Consider the following 25,878-nt stretch of genomic DNA (forward strand, 5'->3'; position numbering starts at 1 on the left):
TATGTAGGTGCTGTGTATATATAAGGGATACGTGTAGAGCGTGTAGGTGCTGTGTATAGTCTGTATAAGGGCTGTGTGTACAGTGTGTATAGTATATGTGAGCGCTATGTATTGTGTGTATAAGGGCTGTGTGTACAGTGTGTATAGTATATGTAGGTGCTGTGTATAGTGTGTATAAGGGCTACGTGTACAGCGTGTATAGTATATGTGAGCGTTGTTTATAGTGTGCATAGTGTGTATAAGGGCTGTGTGTACAGTGTGTATAGTATATGTGAGCGCTATGTATTGTGTGTATAAGGGCTGTGTGTACAGCGTGTATAGTATATGTGAGCATTGTTTATAGTGTGCATAGTGTGTATAAGGGCTGTGTGCAGGCCCGTCGCTACCCGCTCAGCGCAGGGATGCAGTCCAGGGAGGTGCTGGGACGGATAGGCGCTTCCCCTGCTCTGCATCCCCGCTGCTGCGCCGTCCTGTCCCCCCTGCTGCTGCTGCCAGCTGCTGTGTCTGTCACTGTATGCATACCTCCCAACTGTCCCGATTTTCGCGGGACAGTCCCGTTTTTTGGGGACTGTCCCGCTGTCCCACCCGCGGGCCACAGTGTCCCGCGGTGGGGGGGTCAGTTGGGAGGCTCTGTCAATCGCTGCTCTGCTTAGCAGGGCAGCGGTGAATAGACGCTGTGCGCATGTGCACAGCGTCTATTCAGTGGAGTCAGAGGGAGAGGGAGCATGCCAGCGGCTCACAGAGCGCTGGGCATGCCCCCTCGGTGACGAAAACGGGGGCGTGGCTCGCGAGTCCTCCCACGAAGCCACGCCCCCTCTGCATAGGCCACACCCCTTTTCGGGAGCGCTTCACAAACAAACAAAGTTGGGAGGTATGCTGTATGACAGGCAGCAGTGCTGGCAGCATGAAAAGCCTCCTCCCTCCCCTCCCCTCACCTGTGTGACAGCGCAGTGTATGGGACAGAAGGGGGCGGAGCTACATGGGATGGAAGGGGCGGGGCTAAATGGCACAAGAGGGGGCGGAGCTGCACAGACCAGGCTGCTGTACAGAGGGAGACTGGCTTAAGTAGGTGGTGGGTGTGAGAGAAATGTGTGTGTGTGTGTGTATATATATATATGTGTGAATTGTGTGTGTGTGTGAGGTATGTCTGTGTGCGCGCTTTATGGACGCTACTACTGGGGGGGGGGAATTACGTATAACAACGCTACTTCTGGCGGGGGGCCATTACATGTAAGGATGCTATTACTACTGGGGGGGGGGGCATTACGTATAAGGATGCTACTACTAGGGGGGCATTATGTATAAGGACGCTTCTACTACTGTGGGTACACTACGTATGAGGACGCTACTACTACTGGGGGGGCATTACGTATAAGGACGCTACTACTGGGGGTGGCATTATGTATAAGGACGCTTCTACTACTGTGGGTGCACTACGTATAAGGACGCTACTACTACTGGGGGGGGCATTACGTATAAGGATGCTACTACTATTGGGGGTGCACTACGTATAAGGACGCTACTACTACTAGGGGGGAATTACGTATAAGGACGCTTCTACGACTAGGGGTGCACTACGTATAAGGACGCTACTACTACTGGGGGGGATTATGTATAAGGACGCTACTACTACTGGGGGGGCATTACGTATAAGGACGATACTACTACTAGGAGGGAATTACGTATAAGGACGCTTCTACTACTAGGGGTGCACTATGTATAAGGACGCTACTACTACTGGGGGGGATTATGTATAAGGACGCTACTACTACTGTGGGTGCATTATGTATAAGGATGCTATTACTACTGGGGGGCTTTATGTATAAGGATGCTGCTACTACTGGGGTGCATTACATATAAGGATGCTACTACTACGGGTGGGGCATTACGTTTAAGATGAATAAGATTGTGCTACATTGTGGCGTAATTTTAAATGGGGGTACTATTGTGTGGCCATGCCCCTTACTTGTGAGACCACACCCCTTTTCCCGGCGCGCGCCAAAGGAATATGGGAGGGCGCAAATTTATAGTTTGCAGGGGGGCGCCGAACACCCTAGCACCGGCCCTGGCTGTGTGTATTGCATATGTAGGTGCTCTGTATAGTGTGTATAAGGGTTGTGTGTACAGCGCGTATACTGCATGTAGGTGCTGTGTATAGTGTGTATAAGGGCTGTGTGTATAGCGTATTATAGTATATGTGGGCAGTGTGTTGTATAGAGGGTTATCTGTACAGTGTGTATACAGGTGCTGTGTGTACTCTAGTATATATAGGCGCTGTGTAGTATACAGGGTTATGTGTACAGTGCGTGTATATTGGTACTATGTATTGTAGTATACAGGTGCTGTACAGTGTAGTATACAGGGGTATATGATATGTATATGTGTGTGCGCTGTGTAATATATAGGGGTGTATATGTGTGTGGTGTGTAGTATGTAGGTGTGTATATTAGTGATGTGCACCGGAAATTTTTCGGGTTTTGTGTTTGGGTTCGGTTCCGCGGCCGTGTTTTGGGTTCGACCGCGTTTTGGCAAAACCTCACCGAATTTTTTTTGTCGGATTCGGGTGTGTTTTGGATTCTGGTGTTTTTTTTTCAAAATACCCTAAAAAACAGCTTAAATCATAGAATTTGGGGGTCATTTTGATCCCAAAGTATTATTAACCTCAAAAACCATAATTTACACTCATTTTCAGTCTATTCTGAATACCTCACACCTCACAATATTATTTTTAGTCCTAAAATTTGCACCTAGGTCGCTGGATGACTAAGCTAAGCGACCCTAGTGGCCGACACAAACACCGGGCCCATCTAGGAGTGGCACTGCAGTGTCACGCAGGATGTCCCTTCCAAAAAACCCTCCCCAAACAGCACATGACGCAAAGAAAAAAAGAGGCGCAATGAGGTAGCTGTGTGAGTAAGATAAGCGACCCTAGTGGCCGACACAAACACCGGGCCCATCTAGGAGTGGCACTGCAGTGTCACGCAGGATGTCCCTTCCAAAAAACCCTCCCCAAACAGCACATGACGCAAAGAAAAAAAGAGGCGCAATGAGGTAGCTGTGTGAGTAAGATAAGCGACCCTAGTGGCCGACACAAACACCGGGCCCATCTAGGAGTGGCACTGCAGTGTCACGCAGGATGTCCCTTCCAAAAAACCCTCCCCAAACAGCACATGACGCAAAGAAAAAAAGAGGCGCAATGAGGTAGCTGTGTGAGTAAGATAAGCGACCCTAGTGGCCGACACAAACACCGGGCCCATCTAGGAGTGGCACTGCAGTGTCACGCAGGATGGCCCTTCCAAAAAACATTCCACAAACAGCACATGACGCAAAGAAAAATTAAAGAAAAAAGAGGTGCAAGATGGAATTGTCCTTGGGCCCTCCCACCCACCCTTATGTTGTATAAACAGGACATGCACACTTTAACCAACCCATCATTTCAGTGACAGGGTCAGCCACACGACTGTGACTGAAATGACGGGTTGGTTTGGACCCCCACCAAAAAAGAAGCAATTAATCTCTCCTTGCACAAACTGGCTCTACAGAGGCAAGATGTCCACCTCATCATCATCCTCCGATATATCACCGTGTACATCCCCCTCCTCACAGATTATCAATTCGTCCCCACTGGAATCCACCATCTCAGCTCCCTGTGTACTTTGTGGAGGCAATTGCTGCTGGTCAATGTCTCCACGGAGGAATTGATTATAATTCATTTTAATGAACATCATCTTCTCCACATTTTCTGGATGTAACCTCGTACGCCGATTGCTGACAAGGTGAGCGGCGGCACTAAACACTCTTTCGGAGTACACACTTGTGGGAGGGCAACTTAGGTAGAATAAAGCCAGTTTGTGCAAGGGCCTCCAAATTGCCTCTTTTTCCTGCCTGTATAAGTACGGACTGTGTGACGTGCCTACTTGGATGCGGTCACTCATATAATCCTCCACCATTCTTTCAATGGTGAGAGAATCATATGCAGTGACAGTAGACGACATGTCCGTAATCGTTGTCAGGTCCTTCAGTCCGGACCAGATGTCAGCATCAGCAGTCGCTCCAGACTGCCCTGCATCACCGCCAGCGGGTGGGCTCGGAATTCTGAGCCTTTTCCTCGCACCCCCAGTTGCGGGAGAATGTGAAGGAGGAGATGTTGACAGGTCGCGTTCCGCTTGACTTGACAATTTTCTCACCAGCAGGTCTTTCAACCCCAGCAGACTTGTGTCTGCCGGAAAGAGAGATCCAAGGTAGGCTTTAAATCTAGGATCGAGCACGGTGGCCAAAATGTAGTGCTCTGATTTCAACAGATTGACCACCCGTGAATCCTTGTTAAGCGAATTAAGGGCTCCATCCACAAGTCCCACATGCCTAGCGGAATCGCTCCGTGTTAGCTCCTCCTTCAATGTCTCCAGCTTCTTCTGCAAAAGCCTGATGAGGGGAATGACCTGACTCAGGCTGGCAGTGTCTGAACTGACTTCACGTGTGGCAAGTTCAAAGGGCATCAGAACCTTGCACAACGTTGAAATCATTCTCCACTGCACTTGAGACAGGTGCATTCCACCTCCTATATCGTGCTCAATTGTATAGGCTTGAATGGCCTTTTGCTGCTCCTCCAACCTCTGAAGCATATAGAGGGTTGAATTCCACCTCGTTACCACTTCTTGCTTCAGATGATGGCAGGGCAGGTTCAGTAGTTTTTGGTGGTGCTCCAGTCTTCTGTACGTGGTGCCTGTACGCCGAAAGTGTCCCGCAATTCTTCTGGCCACCGACAGCATCTCTTGCACGCCCCTGTCGTTTTTTTAAAAATTCTGCACCACCAAATTCAAGGTATGTGCAAAACATGGGACGTGCTGGAATTTGCCCATATTTAATGCACACACAATATTGCTGGCGTTGTCCGATGCCACAAATCCACAGGAGAGTCCAATTGGGGTAAGCCATTCCGCGATGATCTTCCTCAGTTGCCGTAAGAGGTTTTCAGCTGTGTGCGTATTCTGGAAAGCGGTGATACAAAGCGTAGCCTGCCTAGGAAAGAGTTGGCATTTGCGAGATGCTGCTACTGGTGCCGCCGCTGCTGTTCTTGCGGCGGGAGTCCATACATCTACCCAGTGGGCTCTCACAGTCATATAGTCCTGACCCTGCCCTGCTCCACTTGTCCACATGTCCGTGGTTAAGTGGACATTGGGTACAGCTGCATTTTTTAGGACACTGGTGAGTCTTTTTCTGAGGTCTGTGTACATTTTCGGTATCGCCTGCCTAGAGAAGTGGAACCTAGATGGTATTTGGTAACGGGGGCACACTACCTCAAGAAATTGTCTAGTTCCCTGTGAACTAACGGCGGATACCGGACGCACGTGTAACACCAACATAGTTGTCAAGGCCTCAGTTATCCGCTTTGCAGCAGGATGACTGCTGTGATATTTCATCTTCCTCGCAAAGGACTGTTGGACAGTCAATTGCTTACTGGAAGTAGTACAAGTGGTCTTCCGACTTCCCCTCTGGGATGACCATCGACTCCCAGCAGCAACAACAGCAGCGCCAGCAGCAGTAGGCGTTACACGCAAGGATGCATCGGAGGAATCCCAGGCAGGAGAGGACTCGTCAGAATTGCCAGTGACATGGCCTGCAGGACTATTGGCATTCCTGGGGAAGGAGGAAATTGACACTGAGGGAGTTGGTGGGGTGGTTTGCGTGAGCTTGGTTACAAGAGGAAGGGATTTACTGGTCAGTGGACTGCTTCCGCTGTCACCCAAAGTTTTTGAACTTGTCACTGACTTATTATGAATGCGCTGCAGGTGACGTATAAGGGAGGATGTTCCGAGGTGGTTAACGTCCTTACCCCTACTTATTACAGCTTGACAAAGGCAACACACGGCTTGACACCTGTTGTCCGCATTTCTGTTGAAATACCTCCACACTGAAGAGCTGATTTTTTTGGTATTTTCACCAGGCATGTCAACGGCCATATTCCTCCCATGGACAACAGGTGTCTCCCCGGGTGCCTGACTTAAACAAACCACCTCACCATCAGAATCCTCCTGGTCAATTTCCTCCCCAGCGCCAACAACACCCATATCCTCCTCATCCTGGTGTACTTCAACACTGACATCTTCAATCTGACTATCAGGAACTGGACTGCGGGTGCTCCTTCCAGCACTTGCAGGGGGTGTGCAAATGGTGGAAGGCGCATGCTCTTCACGTCCAGTGTTGGGAAGGTCAGGCATCGCAACCGACACAATTGGACTCTCCTTGTGGATTTGGGATTTCGAAGAACGCACAGTTCTTTGCGGTGCTTTTGCCAGCTTGAGTCTTTTCAGTTTTCTAGCGAGAGGCTGAGTGCTTCCATCCTCATGTGAAGCTGAACCACTAGCCATGAACATAGGCCAGGGCCTCAGCCGTTCCTTGCCACTCCGTGTGGTAAATGGCATATTGGCAAGTTTACGCTTCTCCTCCGACAATTTTATTTTAGGTTTTGGAGTCCTTTTTTTACTGATATTTGGTGTTTTGGATTTGACATGCTCTGTACTATGACATTGGGCATCGGCCTTGGCAGACGACGTTGCTGGCATTTCATCGTCTCGGCCATGACTAGTGGCAGCAGCTTCAGCACGAGGTGGAAGTGGATCTTGATCTTTCCCTAATTTTGGAACCTCAACATTTTTGTTCTCCATATTTTAATAGGCACAACTAAAAGGCACCTCAGGTAAACAATGGAGATGGATGGATACTAGTATACTTATGGATGGACTGCCGAGTGCCGACACAGAGTTAGCTACAGCCGTGGACTACCGTACTGTGTCTGCTGCTAATATAGACTGGATGATAATGAGATGAAATCAATATATATATGTATGTATATATAATATCACTAGTACTGCAGCCGGACAGGTAGATAATATATTTATTAGGTAATGATGACTGATGACGGACCTGCTGGACACTGTCAGCTCAGCAGCACCGCAGACTGCTACAGTAAGCTACTATACTATAGTAGTATGTACAAAGAAGAAAGAAAAAAAAAAACCACGGGTAGGTGGTATACAATTATGGATGGACTGCCGAGTGCCGACACAGAGGTAGCTACAGCCGTGGACTACCGTACTGTGTCTGCTGCTAATATAGACTGGATGATAATGAGATGAAATCAATATATATATGTATGTATATATATATAATATCACTAGTACTGCAGCCGGACAGGTAGATAATATATTTATTAGGTAATGATGACTGATGACGGACCTGCTGGACACTGTCAGCTCAGCAGCACCGCAGACTGCTACAGTAAGCTACTATACTATAGTAGTATGTACAAAGAAGAAAGAAAAAAAAACACGGGTAGGTGGTATACAATTATGGATGGACTGCCGAGTGCCGACACAGAGGTAGCTACAGCCGTGGACTAACGTACTGTGTCTGCTGCTAATATAGACTGGATGATTGATAATGAGATGAAATCAATATATATATGTATGTATATATAATATCACTAGTACTGCAGCCGGACAGGTAGATAATATATTTATTAGGTAATGATGACTGATGACGGACCTGCTGGACACTGTCAGCTCAGCAGCACCGCAGACTGCTACAGTAAGCTACTATACTATAGTAGTATGTACAAAGAAGAAAAAAAAAACAAACCACGGGTAGGTGGTATACAATTATGGATGGACTGCCGAGTGCCGACACAGAGGTAGCTACAGCCGTGGACTACCGTACTGTGTCTGCTGCTAATATAGACTGGATGATAATGAGATGAAATCAATATATATATGTATGTATATATAATATCACTAGTGCTGCAGCCGGACAGGTAGATAATATATTTATTAGGTAATGATGACTGATGACGGACCTGCTGGACACTGTCAGCTCAGCAGCACCGCAGACTGCTACAGTAAGCTACTATACTATAGTAGTATGTACAAAGAAGAAAGAAAAAAAAAAAAAACACGGGTAGGTGGTATACAATTATGGATGGACTGCCGAGTGCCGACACAGAGGTAGCTACAGCCGTGGACTAACGTACTGTGTCTGCTGCTAATATAGACTGGATGATTGATAATGAGATGAAATCAATATATATATGTATGTATATATAATATCACTAGTACTGCAGCCGGACAGGTAGATAATATATTCATTAGGTAATGATGACTGATGACGGACCTGCTGGACACTGTCAGCTCAGCAGCACCGCAGACTGCTACAGTAAGCTACTATACTATAGTAGTATGTACAAAGAAGAAAGAAAAAAAAAACCACGGGTAGGTGGTATACAATTATGGATGGACTGCCGAGTGCCGACACAGAGGTAGCTACAGCCGTGGACTAACGTACTGTGTCTGCTGCTAATATAGAGTCTAGACTGGATGATAAATTATTGATAATGAGATGAAATCAATATAATATCACTAGTACTGCAGCCGGACAGGTACTATATATATTTATTATGTAATGACTGATGACGGACCTGCTGGACACTGTCAGGTCAGCAGCACCGCAGACGGCTACAGTAAGCTACTATAGTAGTATGTATAAAGAAGAATGGAAAAAAAAAAAAACACGGGTAGGTGGTATACAATATTATATATATATATATATATATTATATACAATTATATATATATATATATATATACAGTGCAAAAGGCGGCACTCCGGTCATACAATGAATGCAGATGCAGGTATAGTATAACAACGTTTCAAAGTTTATTACCTCGTCCTCAGGTTAACAACATGCCAAATAACACATACCTTATATCCCCAATCCCCTGTGCGGTACACACCCTCGTGGACACAGCGTCCAGACGCCCATAGATGACGTCATCCTGCCGTGCATTCCACCACAGGTAGCACCAATTAATCAAATTAAACAAAATGAAAAACACATAAAAACTCCACACCTAAGCAGATGTGAAAATAAAAACAAACGGGCACAGATGCATATGCAGAACAAACAGACCTACACATATAAGCTCATATGAATATATTCAGTATAATAATTGTAAAACCATACATTTGAACTGCACATCACATCAGCACGTAAGGGAGGTATACAATGATCTCCCTACAAAAAGCAATGCAGCCCAAGTGTTTCATTCAGGCCCCTTGGGGCCAATGTTTGTAATTCGTGAATCCATTTGGATTCTTTTTGCAAAAGTAATAACGACCTGTTACCCCCTCTTGTTTTGGCTGGCACATGATCTATAATCATGTATTTGAGACACGCAATGCTGTGACGTGCCACGGCAAAATGCCGTGCCACGGGTTGATCACTAGTGCCATTCATGATGGCTTTCCTGATGGCAAGTTTATGATTAGCCATGCGTTCCCTTAAAGTGCAATCAGTCTTGCCGACGTAATGTAAGCCACATGGGCAACTAATTAGATAGATGATGAATTTAGTCGTGCAAGTCAGTCTGAAATTGATAGTATACTTTTTACCACTAAAGGGATGATGAAATATATTCCCCGTGAGCAGGGATCTACAGGTCGTGCAATTGAGACATCTAAAACAGCCTTTACGGAGGGTTAAAAACGAATTTTGTTCACTTTGTTTTATGGCTAGATCCGAAATATCTGTCTTAACCAGCCAATCCCTGAGGTTTCTTCCTCTAGTGTATGCAGGCATAATATTGGTATCAGACATGTTTAAATCTCTATCGGACTGAATCATAGGCCAAAGTGATTTAGCAACCTTGGAAATCTCTCTACTTCTAGTATTATAGTGATTAATCCAAGGTAATTTAGTTTTAGTAGGTTTAATCACTTTCTGAGATAGTAGCAATTGCCGATCCATGCTGAGGGCTTTCTCCTTAGCCTGCAGCAATTTACCAAGGGGATACCCCCTCTGTCTAAACTTACTAATCATATCATCTATCTGGATCACAGCTTTATCTCTCTCACTGCGAATCCTAACTGCTCGTAGGAACTGTGAGTAAGGAAGACCAAATTTGGAAGGAACGGGATGAAAACTAGAAAAATGTAATAAAGTATTACGATCAGTAATTTTGTGATAAAGATCAGTAGAGAGAGAGTGCCATTGCTACACTGTACAGAAACATCCAAAAAGTTGATATTGGCCCTGCTCATGTTGTAGGTGAATTTAATCGGATGATCCGACTGATTGTGTCTCTCAATAAAATTGATCAATGAATCCTCCGTCCCTGACCAGATAACAAACACGTCATCAATATATCTAAGATATAAGATGATGGCATCAGAGATAGCACTATTTTCAAAGAATATCTCCTGTTCAGCAACAAACATATACGTGTTTGCGTACGATGGGGCCACAGGGGACCCCATCGCACACCCAGAGATTTGCAGATAAAATCTGCCGTCAAAAATAAAATAATTGTGAGTCAGAGTCATGGCTAACAGATCAATCACAAACTCCACCTCAGGGCCAGTATATAAAGGGTTGCCCTCAATTAACTTATGTACTGCAAGTAACCCCGACTCGTTAGGAATGACTGTGTATAAGCTGGCAATATCTATGCTACATAGGATGCTGTTCTTGGGAATATTCCCCAACTTTTGTAACTGGTTAATGAATGACGTTGTATCCAGCAAGTATCTGTTATTATTTACTATGCACGGCTGCAACAATGAATCCAAATAAGTAGCTACTTTCTGAAATAAACCATTGCGAGCCGCAATGATGGGGCGCCCTGGTGGATTCACCAGGGACTTGTGTATTTTTGGAAGCGAGTATAAGACTGGGACCACTGGATGTTCCACAATTAGCGCTTTCATCAGTGTATTAGAAATGATCCCAGTCTCAACAGCCGCTTGTAGTTTGTCACACAACAATTGAGCAAAATGGGCCGTAGGGTCACCCTTGAGTGCCCGATAGACCTTGCCATCACCTAACTGACGATACAACTCATCCTTATAATCACACAGATTCTGAATCACGATACCCCCGCCTTTGTCAGCAGGGCGTATCGTGATATCAGTGTACAAAGATAAATCTCTGAGAGCGTCATATTCAATCTTGCTTAAGTTATTAAAACACTTAGAATCCGTGCCTGATACATTACCAACAGTCACTGTATGGTTTAATAAGCGTCCAAAAGTCTTAATTGTAGCATTGTTCGAAACGGGGTCAAATTTACTGCGATTCTGCAGCTTGGCTAGCTTGGGAGGTAACAGTTCATCAGTAATCATTGGTGTTGAACTCTTAGCACCTTTAAAGTGTTCATGTAACTTAAGCTGACGATTCAACTTATATCTTTCTATTTCCCACTGGAAGGAATTGAATTTCACTGTAGGGACAAATGAAAGTCCTTTTTGCAATACCTGAAGTTCAGTAGGAGTAAGACTGTGAGAGGACAAGTTGAACACTATTTCTTCCGATATAATGGGGGCCGACCCACTCTGCCCCGACCCCGTCCTCTTCCACTGGCCGCCTCGGCGCGTCCACCGCCTCTGTCGGCGCCATCGTCCTTGCTCCGCACTCCTAAAGGGGACCTGGTGGCAGCGTTGGTAGTGTCCGAGGGTGCATCCGAATCACTATTGGTGTTTTTGTCTGCAGACGAATCAGATTGCCAAAGTTGTTTGTAAGTGCGTGGTCTAATAAGGCGTTGTCGGTCATTACGAGTTCCACATGCCCACAAGTAGACACGATTCTGCTCGTAGTCCGCATTTACTTTGGCCAATTTCTGACGTTTGAATTGGATGAGATCTTTGCGATATGCAGAGATTTGATTTTCAAGTTTCTCCATCCAATTGCACCGTGAGTCGTTGGCAATCACCTCTTTGTACTTTAACTCAAACGCAACAATTTTCTCTTTTGCAATTGCCAATTCACGTGTGGATTCCTCGATCACTAATAAAAGGAGATCGAAACTGCATTTGTTTAAAATTGCAATCCAGCGTTTACAGAAGGTAGTATTGAAACGCCCGATAGTCGGGGCATTACGAATTCTGAATCCACGTGGTATGCGTTTGTCCTTGTAATAATCACTCAAAGTGATACCGTGGTACAAATAATCTATTTCCTTTTGTTTAAGTTTGAGCCAGTCCCTATACAAAATATCAGCCGATTGTGCATCGGTCTCATCTTTGAGCCCTTTGTCCCGTAAGATCACATCAGCCTCTGCTTCAGAAAAGGTCAGAGTCGTTCCTTGTGTGAGTAATGATAGGTTGACATGTTCCGCCGCATCTGTGCCCATCGTCAAGCTCGATTCAGCCATGGCAGACTGACAAGAAATGAGGCACAATGGAATTAGAAGATGAATAAACGCTCTGGGTGCTTAAGCCATGGACATGCTGATACCTGCAAGTCAGCTAGTCCACCAATAAGTCAATGTTTCGGCAGCACTCCCAATCTCAGAACACAACTGTCCGGTGCCCTCCTCGTCCCGTATGGCAACGGGATGACAATACAGTGCAAAAGGCGGCACTCCGGTCATACAATGAATGCAGATGCAGGTATAGTATAACAACGTTTCGAAGTTTATTACCTCGTCCTCAGGTTAACAACATGCCAAATAACACATACCTTATATCCCCAATCCCCTGTGCGGTACACACCCTCGTGGACACAGCGTCCAGACGCCCATAGATGACGTCATCCTGCCGTGCATTCCACCACAGGTAGCACCAATTAATCAAATTAAACAAAATGAAAAACACATAAAAACTCCACACCTAAGCAGATGTGAAAATAAAAACAAACGGGCACAGATGCATATGCAGAACAAACAGACCTACACATATAAGCTCATATGAATATATTCAGTATAATAATTGTAAAACCATACATTTGAACTGCACATCACATCAGCACGTAAGGGAGGTATACAATGATCTCCCTACAAAAAGCAATGCAGCCCAAGTGTTTCATTCAGGCCCCTTGGGGCCAATGTTTGTAATTCGTGAATCCATTTGGATTCTTTTTGCAAAAGTAATAACGACCTGTTACCCCCTCTTGTTTTGGCTGGCACATGATCTATAATCATGTATTTGAGACACGCAATGCTGTGACGTGCCACGGCAAAATGCCGTGCCACGGGTTGATCACTAGTGCCATTCATGATGGCTTTCCTGATGGCAAGTTTATGATTAGCCATGCGTTCCCTTAAAGTGCAATCAGTCTTGCCGACGTAATGTAAGCCACATGGGCAACTAATTAGATAGATGATGAATTTAGTCGTGCAAGTCAGTCTGAAATTGATAGTATACTTTTTACCACTAAAGGGATGATGAAATATATTCCCCGTGAGCAGGGATCTACAGGTCGTGCAATTGAGACATCTAAAACAGCCTTTACGGAGGGTTAAAAACGAATTTTGTTCACTTTGTTTTATGGCTAGATCCGAAATATCTGTCTTAACCAGCCAATCCCTGAGGTTTCTTCCTCTAGTGTATGCAGGCATAATATTGGTATCAGACATGTTTAAATCTCTATCGGACTGAATCATAGGCCAAAGTGATTTAGCAACCTTGGAAATCTCTCTACTTCTAGTATTATAGTGATTAATCCAAGGTAATTTAGTTTTAGTAGGTTTAATCACTTTCTGAGATAGTAGCAATTGCCGATCCATGCTGAGGGCTTTCTCCTTAGCCTGCAGCAATTTACCAAGGGGATACCCCCTCTGTCTAAACTTACTAATCATATCATCTATCTGGATCACAGCTTTATCTCTCTCACTGCAAATCCTAACTGCTCGTAGGAACTGTGAGTAAGGAAGACCAAATTTGGAAGGAACGGGATGAAAACTAGAAAAATGTAATAAAGTATTACGATCAGTAATTTTGTGATAAAGATCAGTAGAGAGAGTGCCATTGCTACACTGTACAGAAACATCCAATTATACTGAATATATTCATATGAGCTTATATGTGTAGGTCTGTTTGTTCTGCATATGCATCTGTGCCCGTTTGTTTTTATTTTCACATCTGCTTAGGTGTGGAGTTTTTATGTGTTTTTCATTTTGTTTAATTTGATTAATTGGTGCTACCTGTGGTGGAATGCACGGCAGGATGACGTCATCTATGGGCGTCTGGACGCTGTGTCCACGAGGGTGTGTAGCGCACAGGGGATTGGGGATATAAGGTATGTGTTATTTGGCATGTTGTTAACCTGAGGACGAGGTAATAAACTTCGAAACGTTGTTATACTATACCTGCATCTGCATTCATTGTATGACCGGAGTGCCGCCTTTTGCACTGTATTGTCATCCCGTTGCCATACGGGACGAGGAGGGCACCGGACAGTTGTGTTCTGAGATTGGGAGTGCTGCCGAAACATTGACTTATTGGTGGACTAGCTGACTTGCAGGTATCAGCATGTCCATGGCTTAAGCACCCAGAGCGTTTATTCATCTTCTAATTCCATTGTGCCTCATTTCTTGTCAGTCTGCCATGGCTGAATCGAGCTTGACGATGGGCACAGATGCGGCGGAACATGTCAACCTATCATTACTCACACAAGGAACGACTCTGACCTTTTCTGAAGCAGAGGCTGATGTGATCTTACGGGACAAAGGGCTCAAAGATGAGACCGATGCACAATCGGCTGATATTTTGTATAGGGACTGGCTCAAACTTAAACAAAAGGAAATAGATTATTTGTACCACGGTATCACTTTGAGTGATTATTACAAGGACAAACGCATACCACGTGGATTCAGAATTCGTAATGCCCCGACTATCGGGCGTTTCAATACTACCTTCTGTAAACGCTGGATTGCAATTTTAAACAAATGCAGTTTCGATCTCCTTTTATTAGTGATCGAGGAATCCACACGTGAATTGGCAATTGCAAAAGAGAAAATTGTTGCGTTTGAGTTAAAGTACAAAGAGGTGATTGCCAACGACTCACGGTGCAATTGGATGGAGAAACTTGAAAATCAAATCTCTGCATATCGCAAAGATCTCATCCAATTCAAACGTCAGAAATTGGCCAAAGTAAATGCGGACTACGAGCAGAATCGTGTCTACTTGTGGGCATGTGGAACTCGTAATGACCGACAACGCCTTATTAGACCACGCACTTACAAACAACTTTGGCAATCTGATTCGTCTGCAGACAAAAACACCAATAGTGATTCGGATGCACCCTCGGACACTACCAACGCTGCCACCAGGTCCCCTTTAGGAGTGCGGAGCAAGGACGATGGCGCCGACAGAGGCGGTGGACGCGCCGAGGCGGCCAGTGGAAGAGGACGGGGTCGGGGCAGAGTGGGTCGGCCCCCATTATATCGGAAGAAATAGTGTTCAACTTGTCCTCTCACAGTCTTACTCCTACTGAACTTCAGGTATTGCAAAAAGGACTTTCATTTGTCCCTACAGTGAAATTCAATTCCTTCCAGTGGGAAATAGAAAGATATAAGTTGAATCGTCAGCTTAAGTTACATGAACACTTTAAAGGTGCTAAGAGTTCAACACCAATGATTACTGATGAACTGTTACCTCCCAAGCTAGCCAAGCTGCAGAATCGCAGTAAATTTGACCCCGTTTCGAACAATGCTACAATTAAGACTTTTGGACGCTTATTAAACCATACAGTGACTGTTGGTAATGTATCAGGCACGGATTCTAAGTGTTTTAATAACTTAAGCAAGATTGAATATGACGCTCTCAGAGATTTATCTTTGTACACTGATATCACGATACGCCCTGCTGACAAAGGCGGGGGTATCGTGATTCAGAATCTGTGTGATTATAAGGATGAGTTGTATCGTCAGTTAGGTGATGGCAAGGTCTATCGGGCACTCAAGGGTGACCCTACGGCCCATTTTGCTCAATTGTTGTGTGACAAACTACAAGCGGCTGTTGAGACTGGGATCATTTCTAATACACTGATGAAAGCGCTAATTGTGGAACATCCAGTGGTCCCAGTCTTATACTCGCTTCCAAAAATACACAAGTCCCTGGTGAATCCACCAGGGCGCCCCATCATTGCGGCTCGCAATGGTTTATTTCAGAAAGTAGCTACTTATTTGGATTCATTGTTGCAGCCGTGCATAGTAAATAATAACAGATACTTGCTGGATACAACGTCATTCATTAACCAGTTACAAAAGTTGGGGAATATTCCCAAGAACAGCATCCTATGTAGCATAGATATTGCCAGCTTATACACAGTCATTCCTAACGAGTCGGGGTTACTTGCAGTACGTAAGTTAATTGAGGGCAACCCTTTATATACTGGCCCTGAGGTGGAGTTTGTGATTGATCTGTTAGCCATGACTCTGACTCACAATTATTTTATTTTTGACGGCAGATTTTATCTGCAAACCTCTGGGTGTGCGATGGGGTCCCCTGTGGCCCCATCGTACGCAAACACGTATATGTTTGTTGCTGAACAGGAGATATTCTTTGAAAATAGTGCTATCTCTGATGCCATCATCTTATATCTTAGATATATTGATGACGTGTTTGTTATCTGGTCAGGGACGGAGGATTCATTGATCAATTTTATTGAGAGACACAATCAGTCGGATCATCCGATTAAATTCACCTACAACATGAGCAGGGCCAATATCAACTTTTTGGATGTTTCTGTACAGTGTAGCAATGGCACTCTCTCTACTGATCTTTATCACAAAATTACTGATCGTAATACTTTATTACATTTTTCTAGTTTTCATCCCGTTCCTTCCAAATTTGGTCTTCCTTACTCACAGTTCCTACGAGCAGTTAGGATTTGCAGTGAGAGAGATAAAGCTGTGATCCAGATAGATGATATGATTAGTAAGTTTAGACAGAGGGGGTATCCCCTTGGTAAATTGCTGCAGGCTAAGGAGAAAGCCCTCAGCATGGATCGGCAATTGCTACTATCTCAGAAAGTGATTAAACCTACTAAAACTAAATTACCTTGGATTAATCACTATAATACTAGAAGTAGAGAGATTTCCAAGGTTGCTAAATCACTTTGGCCTATGATTCAGTCCGATAGAGATTTAAACATGTCTGATACCAATATTATGCCTGCATACACTAGAGGAAGAAACCTCAGGGATTGGCTGGTTAAGACAGATATTTCGGATCTAGCCATAAAACAAAGTGAACAAAATTCGTTTTTAACCCTCCGTAAAGGCTGTTTTAGATGTCTCAATTGCACGACCTGTAGATCCCTGCTCACGGGGAATATATTTCATCATCCCTTTAGTGGTAAAAAGTATACTATCAATTTCAGACTGACTTGCACGACTAAATTCATCATCTATCTAATTAGTTGCCCATGTGGCTTACATTACGTCGGCAAGACTGATTGCACTTTAAGGGAACGCATGGCTAATCATAAACTTGCCATCAGGAAAGCCATCATGAATGGCACTAGTGTTCAACCCGTGGCACGGCATTTTGCCGTGGCACGTCACAGCATTGCGTGTCTCAAATACATGATTATAGATCATGTGCCAGCCAAAACAAGAGGGGGTAACAGGTCGTTATTACTTTTGCAAAAAGAATCCAAATGGATTCACGAATTACAAACATTGGCCCCAAGGGGCCTGAATGAAACACTTGGGCTGCATTGCTTTTTGTAGGGAGATCATTGTATACCTCCCTTACGTGCTGATGTGATGTGCAGTTCAAATGTATGGTTTTACAATTATTATACTGAATATATTCATATGAGCTTATATGTGTAGGTCTGTTTGTTCTGCATATGCATCTGTGCCCGTTTGTTTTTATTTTCACATCTGCTTAGGTGTGGAGTTTTTATGTGTTTTTCATTTTGTTTAATTTGATTAATTGGTGCTACCTGTGGTGGAATGCACGGCAGGATGACGTCATCTATGGGCGTCTGGACGCTGTGTCCACGAGGGTGTGTACCGCACAGGGGATTGGGGATATAAGGTATGTGTTATTTGGCATGTTGTTAACCTGAGGACGAGGTAATAAACTTCGAAACGTTGTTATACTATACCTGCATCTGCATTCATTGTATGACCGGAGTGCCGCCTTTTGCACTGTATTGTCATCCCGTTGCCATACGGGACGAGGAGGGCACCGGACAGTTGTGTTCTGAGATTGGGAGTGCTGCCGAAACATTGACTTATATATATATATATATATATATATATATATTAAACTGGTGGTGATTGATTATTAAACTGGTGGTCAGGTCACGTTGCAACTTGCAACTAGTACTCCGAATCCTAAGCAGACAATCACAAAATATATTATTATACTGGTGGTCAGTGTGGTCACAACAATGGCAGTGTGGCACTGACTCTGGCAGCAAAAGTGTGCACTGTACGTTATATGTACTCCTGAGTCCTGCTCTCAGACTCTAACTGCTCCCCACTGTCAGTGTCTCCCCCACAAGTCAGATAATAAGATTTTACTTACCGATAAATCTATTTCTCGTAGTCCGTAGTGGATGCTGGGGACTCCGTCAAGACCATGGGGATTAGCGGCTCCGCAGGAGACAGGGCACAAAAATAAAGCTTTAGGATCAGGTGGTGTGCACTGGCTCCTCCCCCTATGACCCTCCTCCAAGCCTCAGTTAGGATACTGTGCCCGGACGAGCGTACACAATAAGGAAGGATATTGAATCCCGGGTAAGACTCATACCAGCCACACCAATCACACCGTACAACTTGTGATCTGAACCCAGTTAACAGTATGACAAACGTAGGAGCCTCTGAATAGACGGCTCACAACAATAACAACCCGATTTTTTTGTAACAATAACTATGTACAAGTATTGCAGACAATCCGCATTTGGGATGGGCGCCCAGCATCCACTACGGACTACGAGAAATAGATTTATCGGTAAGTAAAATCTTATTTTCTCTAACGTCCTAAGTGGATGCTGGGGACTCCGTCAGGACCATGGGGATTATACCAAAGCTCCCAAACGGGCGGGAGAGTGCAGATGACCCTGCAGCACCGAATGAGAGACTCCATGTCCTCCTCAGCCAGGGTATCAAATTTGTAGAATTTAGCAAACGTGTTTGCCCCTGACCAAGTAAATGCTCAGCAAAGTTGTAAAGCCGAGACCCCTCAGGCAGTCGCCCAAGATGAGCCCACTTCCTTGTGGAATGGGCTTTTACAGATTTTGGCTGTGGCAAGCCTGCCACAGAATGTGCAAGCTGAATTGTACTACAAATCCAGCGAGCAATCGTCTGCTTAGAAGCAGGAGCACCCATCTTGTTGGGTGCATACAGGCTAAACAGCGAGTCAGATTTTCTGACTCCAGTCGTCCTGGAAACATATATTTTCAGGGCCCTGACAACGTCAAGTAACTTGGAGTCCTCCAAGTCCCTAGTAGCCGCAGGTACCACAATAGGTTGGTTCATGTGAAAAACAGAAAACACCTTAAGGAGAAATTGAGGACGAGTCCTCAATTCTGCCCTGTCAGAATGAAAAATTAAGTAAGGGCTTTTATATGATAAAGCCGCCCATTCTGACACACGCCTGGCTGAAGCCAGGGCTAATAGAATCTTCACCTTCCATGTGAAATATTTTAAGTCCACAGTGGTGAGTGGATCAAACCAATGTGACTTTAGGAAACTCAAAACAACATTGAGATCCCAAGGTGCCACTGGGGGCACAAAAGGAGGCTGTATATGCAGTACCCCTTTTACAAACGTCTGAACTTCAGGCACTGAAGCCAGTTCTTTCTGGAAGAAATTCGACAGGGTCGAAATTTGAACCTTAATGGACCCTAATTTTAGGCCCATAGACAGTCCTGTTTTCAGGAAATGTAGGAAACGACCCAGTTGGAATTCCTCTGTAGGGACCTTCTTGGCCTCACACCACGCAACATATTTTCGCCAATTGCGGTGAAAATGTTTTGCGGTTACATCCTTCCTGGCTTCGACCAGGATAGGGATGACTTCATCTGGAATGCTCTTTCAGGATCCGGCGTTCAACTGCCATGCCGTCAAACGCAGCCGCGGTAAGTCTTGGAACAGACGAGGCCCCTGCTGGAGCAGGTCCTTTCTTAAAGGTAGAGGCCACGGTTCTTCCGTGAGCATCTCTTGAAGTTCCGGGTACCAAGTCCTTCTTGACCCATCCGGAACCACGAGTATCGTTCTTACTCATCTCCTTCTTATGATTCTCAGTACTTTTGGTATGAGATGCATAGGAGGGAACACATACCATGACTGGTACACCCACAGTGTTACCAGAGCGTCCACCGCTATTGCCTGAGGGTCCCTTGACCTGGCGCAATATCTGTCTAGTTTTTTGTTCAGGCGGGACGCCATCATGTCCACCTTTGGTTTTTACAAACGATTTACAAACATGTGGAAGACTTCCCGCTGAAGTCCCCACTCTCCCGGGTGGAGGTTATGCCTGCTGAGGAAGTCTGCTTCCCAGTTTTCCACTCCCGGAATTAACACTGCTGAGAGTGTTATCACATGATTTTTCGCCCAGCGAAGAATCCTTGCAGTTTCTGCCATTTCCCTCCTGCTTCTTGTGCCGCCCTGTCTGCTTTCGTGGGCGACTGCCGTGATGTTGTCCCACTGGATCAATACCGGCTGACCTTGAAGCAGAGGTCTTGCTAAGCTTAGAGCCTTGTAAATTGCCCTTAGCTCCAGTATATTTATGTGGAGAGAAGTCTCCAGACTTGATCACACTCCCTGCAAATTTTTTCCTTGTGTGACTGCTCCCCAGCCACTCAGGCTGGCATCCGTGGTCACCAGGACCCAGTCCTGAATGCCGAATCTGCGGCCCTTTCATAGATGAGCACTCTGCAGCCACCGCAGAAGAAACACCCTTGTCCTTGGAGACAGGGTTATCCGCTGATGCATCTGAAGATGCGATCCGGACCATTTTCCCAGCAGATCCCACTGAAAGGTTCTTGCGTGAAATCTACCGAATGGGATCGCTTTGTAAGAAACCACCATTTTTCACAGGACCCTTTGTGCAATGATGCACTGATACTTTTCCTGGTTTTAGGAGGTTCCTGACTAGCTCGGATAACTCCCTGGCTTTCTTCTCCGGGAGAAAACATCCTTTTCTGGACTGTGTCCAGAATCATCCCTAGGAACATTAGACGTGTCGTCGGAAAAAGCTGCGATTTTGGAATATTTAGAATCCACTCGTGCTGTCGTAGAACTACTTGAGATAGTGCTACTCCGACCGCCAACTGTTCTCTGGACCTTGCCCTTATCAGGAAAGCGTCCATATTTCTTTTAGGAAGAATCATCATTTCGGCCATTACCTTGGTAAAGACCCGGGGTGCCGTGGACAATCCAAACGGCAGCGTCTGAACTGATAGTGACAGTTCTGTACCACGAACCTGAGATACCCTTGGTGAGAAGGGCAAAATTTGGACTTGTAGGTAAGCGTCCCTGATATCCAGTGACACCATATCGTCCTGGTTCGCTATCACTGCTCTGAGTGACTCCATCTTGATTTGAACCCTTGTATGTAATTGTTCAAATCTTTTAGATCTCACCGAGCCGTTTGGCTTCAGTACCACAATATAGTGTGGAATAATACCCCTTCCCTTGTTGTAGGAGGGGTACTTTGATTATCACGTGCTGGGAATACAGCCTGTGAATTTTTTTCCAATACTGCCTCCCTGTCGGAGGGAGACGTTGGTAAAGCAGACTTCAGGAACTTGTGAGGGGAAGACGTCTCGAATTTCCAATGTACACCTGGGATACTACGTGTAGGATCCAGGAGTCCACTTGCGAGTGAGCCCACTGCGTGCTGAAACTCTTGAGATGACCCCCCACCGCACCTGAGTCCGCTGTATGGCCCCAGCGTCATGCTGCGGACTTGGCAGAAGCTGTGGAGGACTTCTGTTCCTGGGAATGGGCTGCCTGCTGCAGTCTTCTTCCCTTTCCTCTAACCCTGGGCAGATATGACTGGCCTTTTGCCCGCCTGCCTTTATGGGTACGAAAGGACTGAGACTGAAAAGACTGTGTCCTTTTCTGCTGAGATGTGACTTGGGGTAACAAAAGTGGATTTTCCAGCTGTTGCCATGGCCACCAGGTCCGATGGACCGCCCCTTTATACGGCAATACTTCCATGTGCCGTCTGGAATCTGCATCACCTGACCACTGTCGTGTCTATAAACATCGTCTGGCAGATATGGACATCACATCTACTCTTGATGCCAGAATGCAAATATCCCTCTGCGCATCTCGCATATATAGAAATGCATCCTTAAAATGTTCTATAGTCAATAAAATATTGTTCCTGTCAAGGGTATCAATATTTTCAGTCAGGAAATCCGACCAAGCCCCCCCAGCGCTGCACATCCAGGCTGAGGCGATTGCTGGTCGTAGTATAACACCAGTATGTGTGTATATACTTCTTAGGATATTTTTCAGCTTCCTATCAGCTGGCTCCTTGAGGGCGGCCGTATCTGGAGACGGTAACGCCACTTGTTTTTATAAGCGTGTGAGCGCCTTATCCACCCTAAGGTGTGTTTCCCAACTCGCCCTCACTTCTGGCGGGAAAGGGTATACCTCCAATAATTTTCTATCGGAGGAAACCCACGTATCATCACACACTTTAATTTATCTGATTCAGGAAAAACTACAAGTAGATTATTCCCACCCTACATAATACCCTTATTTGTGGTACTTGTAGTATCAGAAATATGTAACACCTCCTTCATTGCCCTTAACATGTAACGTGTGGCCCTAAAGGAAAATACGTTTGTTTCTTCACCGTCGACACTGAAGTCAGTGTCCGTGTCTGTGTCGACCAACTGAGGTAAATGGGCGTTTTTACAAGCCCCTGACGGTGTCTGAGACGCCTGGACAGGTACTAATTTGTTTGCCGGCCGTCTCATGTCGTCAACCGACCTTGCATCGTGTTGACATTATCACGTAATTCCTAAATAAGCCATCCATTCCGGTGTCGACTCCCTAGAGAGTGACATCACCAATACAGGCAATTTGCTCCGCCTCCTCACCAACATCGTCCTCCTACATGTCGACACACACGTACCGACACACAGCACACACACAGGGAATGCTCTGATAGAGGACAGGACCCCACTAGCCCTTTGGGGAGACAGAGGGAGAGTTTGCCAGCACACACCAAAAACGCTATAATTATACAGGGACAATCCCTTATACAAGTGTTTTCCCTTATAGCATTTTCACATATGTAATCATATCGCCAAATAAGTGCCCCCCCTCTCTGTTTTAACCCTGTTTCTGTAGTGCAGTGCAGGGGAGAGCCTGGGAGCCTTCCTCACAGCAGAGCTGAGCAGGAAAATGGCGCCGTGTGCTGAGGAGAATAGGCCCCGCCCCCTAAAACGGCGGGCTCTTCTCCCGGAGTTTGTGAGATCTGGCAGGGGTTAAATACATCCATATAGCCTCAAGGGCTATATGTGATGTATTTTAGCCATAAAAAAGGTATAATACATTGCTGCCCAGAGCGCCCCCCCCAGCGCCCTGCACCCTCAGTGACCGCTGGTATGAAGTGTGCTGACAACAATGGCGCACAGCTGCAGTGCTGTGCGCTACCTTATGAAGACTGAAAGTCTTCTGCCGCCTGTTTCTGGACCTCTGTGTCACAACTGAGGGCCTGAGTTGACGGGAGGCAACCTCAGTTGTAGGGGCTGAGATGTAACGGAACCTGGGAGGTTGTATCAGACCCCTAGACATGTAAGTAACATGTAGAATAACTGCCCGAAGGCGTGACCACGACAACCAGGATAAAAGTCAATGATGTTTATTATGACAAACTCCGTAACACAGCAGAAAATAAGAAAACATAAAAGTCAGCAGGGCAATAATACAGTTCCTGGGTACTACAGGGTGGCAAGGGCCACAGGCACTGGTAGTGTGAGACAGTTCTAATAATCTTCTAGTTGGAAAGTCCTTACCAGGCCTGACTGTAGCAATGGAGAGAACCCAGGATCGTACCAGCTGGTGTTCCAGGAAAGGCTGGGCTGCTGAAGGTAAAACGGCTGCTGTGGATACTGGCTGGAACCAGACTGTTGTTGGTACGGAGTGGATACTGGCTGGAACCAGTTAAATAATAAACGAACTTGAGAGCGATGAAATAATAATACCGGTGGAGAGTGGTAAACTGCAGAAAGGACACCGGCCCTTTAAGGGAAGCTGTACACTGCTGGAAGCTGGGCTGGAAGCAGGTGATTGACTTGAGAGCGATGAAATAATAATACCGGTGGAGAGTGGTAAACTGCAGAAAGGACACCGGCCCTTTAAGAGAAGTTGTACACTGCTGGAAGCTCGGCTGGAAGCAGGTGATTGCTGTAGCTGGAAACAGGTGAGTCCAGAATGGATCGGAGAGTCAGGCTACACCGCAGATGGAATGCTGGTGCGGGTCTCTATAGCAGAAGTCTGGAGACAGGAGCTGGAACCTGGAAGACAACCACAGGAGAGAGACAAACTGGAACTAGGTTAGACAACCAAAGCACTGACGCCTTCCTTGTTCAGGCACAGCTTACTTATACCTGCAGCAAGGAAGGGGTTGGCTAGGCAATTATGCAAATCAACAATACAGACAGCAGATTGGTGGAAATGATCAGATGACAAAAACCAAGATGGCTGCGCCCATGCAGACACTTGGAGGGAAGTTTGGTTTGTAATCCATGTGAGAATTGAAACAGTAATGGCGACGCCGGCCACAGGAGACAGGAGACGCCAGACTGACAAGCGCACATTTAACCACGCGGGCACAGCGGAGGCCGCGGCTGATGAAATCACCACTCTGACATTCTGCATGTGGAAACTCAGAAACAGCGGGATCCGGTCCTGGAATGCTGAGCCAGCCTTAGGAGGCATCTGAAGGGTAAGTAATGGCGTCCAGATACCCGGATCGTGACAGCACCCCCCCCTTTAGGAGTGGCCCCAGGACACTTCTTAGGCTTTAAAGGAAACTTTGCGTGGAAATTTCGGACCAAGGCAGGAGCATGGACGTCTGAGGCATTGGTCCAAGAGCGTTCTTCAGGACCATAGCCCTTCCAGTCAATGAGGTATTGTAACTGACCGTAGCGGAAACGTGAGTCCAAAATCTTGGCCACCTCGTACTCGACTCCCCGTTGAGTCTGAACTTTGGGAGCTGGAGGAAGTGCGGAATGAAACCGATTCAGGATCAGCGGTTTCAACAAAGAAACATGAAATGTCCTGGGTATTTTCAAGAAGGATGGTAACTGTAACCTGTAGGCAACAGGATTGATGACTTGTTCAATCTTGAAGGGTCCGATGTAGCGAGGTGCAAATTTCATGCTGGGAACTCTCAACCTCAAATTCTTCGTGGACAACCACACACGATCACCCACCTTGAGAGCAGGAACCGCTCTACGCTTCCTATCGGCAAACTTTTTATACCTGAATGAGGCTTTAAGCAGGGCTGCGCGGACGTTCTTCCAGTTATTTGAAAACTGACGCAAGGTGACATCCACTGCTGGAACAGAAGTTGCGGGAAGCGGTTGGAATTCTGGGACTTTAGGGTGGAATCCATAATTAATGAAGAATGGTGTAGAAGAAGATGAGGAATGGTATTGATTGTTGTGGCTGAACTCGGCCCAAGGAAGGAGTTGAACCCAGTCATCTTGAGAGGAAGACACATATATACGGAGGAAGGCCTCCAAGTCCTGATTCACCCTCTCGGTTTGACCATTGGTCTGAGGATGGTAAGCCGTGGAAAACTTTAACTTGACTTGGAGGGCTTGACACAAACTTCGCCAAAATTTGGCTACAAATTGTACTCCACGATCCGAGATGATCTCTTCAGGAAGACCGTGAAGTCGGAAGATCTCTTGTATAAACACTTGAGCCAACTTGGAAGCTGACGGAAGACCGGTGAGAGGGATGAAATGTGCCATCTTGGTGAACCGGTCAACTACCACCCAGATGGTATTAAACTTGTTGCAGATAGGTAGATCGGAAACAAAGTCCATCGACAAATGGGTCCATGGTCGACGGGGAACAGATAATGGAACCAGTTGCCCCGCAGGCGACTGGCGGGA

This window comes from Pseudophryne corroboree, chromosome 2 (genome assembly GCF_028390025.1).
Source record: "Pseudophryne corroboree isolate aPseCor3 chromosome 2, aPseCor3.hap2, whole genome shotgun sequence".
NCBI lineage: Eukaryota > Metazoa > Chordata > Amphibia > Anura > Myobatrachidae > Pseudophryne > Pseudophryne corroboree.